The sequence below is a fragment of the Rhagoletis zephyria genome, unplaced genomic scaffold (assembly GCF_001687245.7).
Source record: "Rhagoletis zephyria isolate East Lansing unplaced genomic scaffold, Rhagoletis_zephyria_1.1 Rzeph_scaffold_00346, whole genome shotgun sequence".
Taxonomy (NCBI): Eukaryota; Metazoa; Arthropoda; class Insecta; order Diptera; family Tephritidae; genus Rhagoletis; species Rhagoletis zephyria.
In genome coordinates, this window is record NW_016157430.1 from 1 (window position 1) to 7,314 (window position 7,314).

Here is a 7,314-nt window from a genome sequence, read left to right on the forward strand (position 1 = left end):
CCAGGTCCCGTCTTATTCGCAAAACCCTTGTAGACCAGTGTAATTAACGCTACAAAAACAAAGCTTATGCATATTAGACCTCCGCACTTTCAACCCGCTGATATAAGATTAAAATATCACGATCACCGATGTTTGCATAAACACAACATAAATCACATAACAACTTGTGATTGCCCTACGTTAATTGAAGTTGTAAGCACTTATCGGTATCTAGGAGTTTTTTGTAGACAAGAACTTAAAATGGCGTGACCATGTATTAGAATTGCAGAAAAAACTCTAAAGATGTCATATTTTCTCCGGCATCTAAGTTACTGCAGCGACTATGGTGTCCTCAGACAGGCATATCTATCACTTGTAGAAACCCACCTACGACACGGCATATCCTTTCAAAAAAACTGAAACTCAGCAGCGATAAATCGAAAAATAAATAACTCAAAATACTTGATATAAACTCCATCTTTAAATCTACAGTGCTTAACGGATTTTATGATGCCACACAGTTCAGAAAACCCATAGATCATAATTATAAAACACGAAGATGGGAAAAAGGACGCTTCCAGGTACCTAAATTCAGGAATGAGTACTCAAAACACTCACTTAGTGTCACAATCCCGACTCTACTAAATGAACTACCAGCAAAACAACTTAAATCTCCCAAAAACACCGCATAGAAAAACACTAATTAACAATCATTGTTTGAACTCAATGTTAAAGATGAATTTAATTGTAATATTATAATTTAAACAAAACTATTATAAACTATACCCGCAGATAAGCTCCCTAAGCTTCGCGGGGTACAATGATGGAATTGTGTAATATTGTACTGAATATTTATTTGAATAAATAAATAAAATAAATAAATAAAAATATATACGTTTGTACGGCGCCACGCCCTCTTTTCAAATAGACCGTTTTTCTTCATAAGTATAAGATTGATTTCATATACATATCTCCACACCAAGTTTCAGTACTCTACCATGAAAATTTCCAGAGATATTCGGTATAAAAATTCGGGTTTTATGGGAGGTTCCGCGCCCCCTCTATATATCTAACATTTTTTTAGCCTATAATAATCCTTGGATCGTCTGAATCAGGCGTCGGAAATTTCGAACACAAATTGTTTTGGTGATGCATTTCCGAACGTTCTTTTTTGCAGTTCGCAAGCATTTTGTATGATGCATTTCGGAACGTTTCTTGCAGTTTTCTTTTAATAAGGTTTTAACCAAATTAATGTACAATCGCGCCGTCAAGTTTAAACAGCGGCAAATCAGCCCTTCGAGCCTTTTTCTGGGCTATCCGTTACACCTTCGCAAATTTTACCCCTACCGAAACCAAAGATCTGGGTTCGGAAATATTCATATATGATGTTCGATATTCGGTCATAAATTCTATAAAGATTCGTTATAATGTACATACCACTAACAATAATGGAATGCATTCTCATGAAATTATGGTCGTTAGTATTTCTCAGAAATCTTTATAGAAAAACATCAGTCAACAGCAATATTTGTTTGTAGAAATATTTTTAAACAAACAACTTTCGCATATGTTGGGTAGAAAAATTTCGCATTTGAACAACAGCGAATGCCCTAACAGTTGGCGAAAACAGCATTTACAAAAAATATAACCCTCTTGCACACCTGTAGGCAAAGACTCTTCATTTGACCCCATGTTTTTTAAAACCGGGCAAACGTAGTAATCATTATAACTTTTTGACAGAAGGCAACCCTATTCAAACATGAAAGCCTTGGTGAACTTCTACAGACCAGGCTCTTTCATTTGATACCTCATTTTTGAAATCATGCGAATACTATAATTTTGTGAACAGGCGGCAACTCTGTTCAAAAAAATATCATAATTTTAAACGCAGGTGGCAACCCTATAAAAAGAAAATACCCTCTCTGTACATCCAGAGGTCAAGCCCTTTCATTTGACACCTCATTTTGGAAAATCGAATGAACGGTGCAAATCTTATGCAATTAACAAAATTGCCTTCGCACAGAATAGTATCTCTGCCACACCAACTCTCCGCGAATATTTGCCGCAGCATTTATATCAGTGTCCGCCAAAAAGAAAAAAGTCTTAAAATGAGAATGTATTAGTTATGAAATAAAAAATGAGAATGTGTTGGTGGTAATGCACGGAAAAAAATTTCTGTGTTGTATTACTTATTATAAAAACTTTGGTATGTTTTTTTGCCGTTTTTTCATTGTGCGTTTTTTTTAGATCTAAACAACATAAAAACATATAATGAAAGTTAACGGCCCTGAGAAAGGAAAAAGATGGTAAAATTTTGTATGTATTATACAAAATTATTATTATTTTTTTATAATTTAAGTGTGGATTTCTGAGCAAAAAATATAACGTGCTTCGAACACTCTGAATATTAAAAGAAAATTTCGTTGATTTCAAGTAGAAATAAAATGAAAATATATATATCTAATATAAATTTATTTTAAAATTAGGTAAAACTTGACATTTAAGAACAATTTAAAATAACGACTAAACCAAAAGATAAATAACAAAACATATTGTATGTTTTAATTGAGGACTAGTCTGGTATTAAAAAAAAATACATAATTCACAAAGTTCTTTTAATATGAAGAAAAAGCACGACTTGGTGCCATATACATACCTATTTCTAGGGGTGTATGTACGAAAAATTGTGTTACAAAATTTTTGAATGAATATTCATTCATTCCGCTCAGTGTACCTACTTTATTCAACAATAATGCGTCATCAACCTTCTTCGCCTATTGTTTGCATGCAACTTAGAGCTGCAAAAACATCGGAGCACTATCGATAATATCGATGTTTAAATATTTTTTTGAAAACATCGATGTTTTTCTTACTATCGATGTTTTTAGAGGATATGCCATCATTGGAAAGTTTATCCGTTGCTGATTTGGGGCAGGCAAGAAGTATAAAAACTAAAGCGTAATCAACTCATAATCTTTAACAGAACGCTAAAGCCTAACAATAAGTGTTCAGGGAAGTTATTATCAGGGCCAAAAAGTTTAAGCTTACAGCCTGCTGTCTTACTTTTTCCTTACGAAATAATGGAACGGGCATATATTTCTGTTGAAAACAAGGGTGGCTGGTACTCTTCACAAACTAAACTTTAGCAAACCATAGTAGAAAGCGTAGCGAATTTCTTAATAACTTCGTACTGCTTAAGATAATTTCTTTATTTCTTGACTATTTCTTGGGCTTTTTTTATTCGTCGAACTAAATAAATGTTCGAAAATAATCATGATATAAAAATTTGAAGAAACCGCTGCGAGACAGCCTGAACATTTTTGAAGTTTGCTAACATAACAAAAATGTTTTCAAATTTTCAATCTCACAAATACATTCTCACTTCCATTGCTCACTTCAGTTGCTCTCAAAATTTCAATCTTATAAATTGGACAAACTTCAAAAAATAAATGATGGCTGACGAATTGATTTGATTGGTTTGATGTGCTGAGACAGCGGCAAGTAGACCTGCGTTATGTGAAATGGTGCCGAATCGACGCAGAAAGCGCCATCATACACGTAGGCCACAAACTGGTAATAGAACATACAAAAATGCAAGAAATGAAATAAATGAGGAGATAGGACTACTTCAAGCTTTGCCGCCCATGCCAGCCCCGTTAGCCGAAGATGTATTTGAGCATATTGAATCGATCTGAACTATTATGGATAATCTAGTTGAGTGGCAGCGTATGTTGAAATTATGCTATCAGGGTGCTGGAAATACATCTACGGCGGCGTTCTTGTCAGCATCTTACTACGCATACGATGTGGAAACGCCGATTGACGCTGACGTTCAACGATTGCAAATTAAACTGGATATTTTACAAGAGATTATACGCAACGTATCATTCGACATTACTAAGACGCCATTGCAGAGGAATAAACGATTTGCCGCTGTTGCTCTTAGTTTCTTAATAGAACTTCAGTCGGCCGAGATTATACAAATAAATGATAATGGGCACTGCGTTAAATTGATATAAGAGTATAAAGCCATTATACACTTGTATTCTTTCCTACTTCTGAATTGTTTTTAATTATTTAGATTTAATGTTGTTAGTTTTTGAACAATCTATTTACAAGTACACTGCCGGCAAAAAGTATTGGCACAGCTGCTTTTTACAATATATGCAACAATTTTTACTGTAACATTTTTCCGACAATTAAAAAAAATATGGTTCATTCTACAACAAAAAACATAAAAATATAATTTCCAGGGTTCGGGAATATTCACTCACCTTCGTACGCGAACGCGAAGGTGAACGCATCAAATATTCCGTATTGATTCTCCTTCGCGAACGAGAAGCATAAAACCAGTCCAGATACATAGTTCGCGTTCGCGAATGTTATACGGTAGACAAACGGGCTCGATTATTTGCATAACCAGCATTAATTTGCTTTAACTCATGCATTTTCCTCTTTAAAATGAGCATAAGCAGCCGAACAAATGCACGAAATTTTTGGGAATTAACTCGGATCCGGGGAATTTTCGATGACAACACTGGTAAAAACGGCCAGTTGTTGTCTTTTGTACAAGAAAGCAAACGAAGCAGTCGAGTTTCGCGTACGCGGTAGCCGAGTGGTGAGAGTTGCGAGCTACAAGCCTGTAGCTGCCAGGTTCGATATTCGGTTGGAGCGATTGCGAAAATTTTTTTTGTTTTTATTATTTATTTTATATTTTTTTATTTTATTTTATTTATATATTTAATTTTACTTTATTTTATTTTCATTTGCTTTATTTTATATCACGTTTCTTATTTTACTATTAGTTAATTTTAATTTTTAGAGATGAATTTTGTTAAAAATTCAACAACAACTAACTGAAAGTAACGTAAAAAAAATATAGAACTTATAAAAAAAGAATGAAAAAGAAATAAAAAAAGTATACTGGCCGTGGGACTCGAACCCACGACCTTGCGGCTGGTTTATTCGCATTACTGCCGTCTGTAAGGGTAAAATTTTAATTTGCATTTATGCTTATTAATTCAAATTAATTTTCTCCGTCTGTCTACCATATTAGGTAGAAAAAATTTCCGCTGTTGTTCGTACGCGTATGCATTGGTGGACCAAACAGCCTGCGTTCATATATGTAGCTATAAGTGGCAGCGATGCCTTCGCGAAGTTCACTGCTGTCGTTTTCCTTCATAAGTGAATGTAAATGCTTTGGCAAATATTCGCGGAAAGTTGGTGTGGCTAGAGATACTATTCTGTGCGAAGGCAATTTTGTCAATTGCATAAGATTTGCACCGTTCATTCGATTTTTAAAAATTAGGTGTCAAATGAAAGGGCTTGGCCTCTAGATGTGCAGTAAGGCTGTATTTTTTTAATACGGTTGGTACCTGCGCTTAAAATTATGATATTTACACCGTTCTCCCGATTTTCAAAAATGAGGTGTTAAATGAAAGGGCTTGACCTCTGGATGTGCAGTAAGGATATAATTTTTAATTTTCAAAAATGAGGTGTCAAATGAAAGGGCTTGGCTTCTGGATGTGCAGTAAGGCAAGTGTAGTACTGCCGGCAGTGTATTTCGTAGCTAAAATTATTATTTCGAAGTATTACGAAAAAACGCGCTTAAGAAAAACATCGGCGATGAAAGACGCATAACTTAGTTGACGGCGAAGAAAGACGTGTAAACATACTTAGATTTTACCTGGCCAAAGAGTATCACTTCAACATCATTCCCCAAAAACTCTGGGGTATTTACATACTGCTACACCCGCAAACACATTTGACCGCGAAAATAAGTTTACGCGTCTTTCTTCGCCGTCAAATATTTTAACGCGTCCTTCTTCGGCGTCAACTATGTTATGCGTCTTTCATCGCCGAGTTTTTCTTAAGCGCCTTTTTCGTAATACTTCGAGTCTTTCTGCACTGAAGTTTATTTATGCGTATTTTTCGCGGTCAACTTTTGAGCTCGCGCCTTTATTCGTGTCTAGTGACGAATTATATTAATATACGTTTTTATACCTTTCATGAGCATGAAATGGTATTATAACTTTGGTCCGATGTTTGTAAGTACCAGAACAAAAAGAGATAGACCCATGAAAATGTATACTTATATGATCAGAACGTCGAGCTGAGTTGATTTAGCCATGTCCGTCTGTCCGTCTGTCTGTCTGTTTGTATGCAATCTAGTTTATTTTGTTATAGTCGCAACCCATGTGCATATAGTCCTCTGCAATAACGGCACAACTCGAAATTCTGAAAAAAAGCAAAACCTTTACTACTCTTATGTGTCCCATAATATAGGGATGCCCAAATCAGCACATATGTGTCGCGGGCGACTGCGCGTGCAAAGCTTTGCACAGCGGTGCTGGGCAAGCGCGGAAGCAAAAAGTTACGGATCCGCAATTAAAAATATTTTTTTTTTTTACATTTAATCGTATGTGCTTAAACTGATAAATGATATAAACATAGAAACGCAAGCAGAAGAATCTCGCTTCCACATTCTGCATATGCGCTTAACATTTTTGTTTAAACAAATTTGTCGAAATTTCATCGCCAAAGCAAATCTTCAATATCATTTAATATTAACTTTAGATTTAAATAATAATTTTCAGTGGTGGGCGAGTCCGAGATGTTTAAATGATCGGGATAGTACATTCAATTCGCGTAGATTTTTGAGAACTTTTTTCGTTGAAGGTGTTGCACTTTTTCTTCAATACTGAAATTTTTATACATCCAATTTGTATAAAGAAAATGCAAAAAAATATTAAAAATCAACATGAATTCTTAGCTGCACTTTCACTTTATAATACTAAAGTTGAATCGACTATAAAACTGCATACCGTCAGTTGGTGTCGAGCACTCATGCGGTGAGGATGTGATCGCGCTTTTATTGATTTTATTGCCGTCAACAAGCATTTTCGTAAAAGCGCTAGCACAACCTCAACAACAAAGTTACTATTAATGGATAAAAGAGACATCTTTTTGGATTCGGTAATAAGTTTTGACATTTTAATAGCATTTCAAGTGCTTATCAAAACTTTACGACACTCACATATTGACAAGATTTGACCATTTATCTTAATATTATGTATTTTTTTTAATAAAAATACAGTTTGTACTTCAAAAAAAGCCGTACAAATCCATGGTTCAATCTTTTTTGCGCAACACCGCAAACAGAAAAATTCAAAAAATCAACGGTACTTTTTAGACACTTCAACTTGCACCTTATTATACTAGAATGAATGGGCTACAAAAATGGGCCCAAAACATGTCTACAAATTCTGAACAAAAACTGTGAAAATTTGATGAAACTTTGTTGATTTTTTTCAATCTTTCAAGTTTGGATTTATT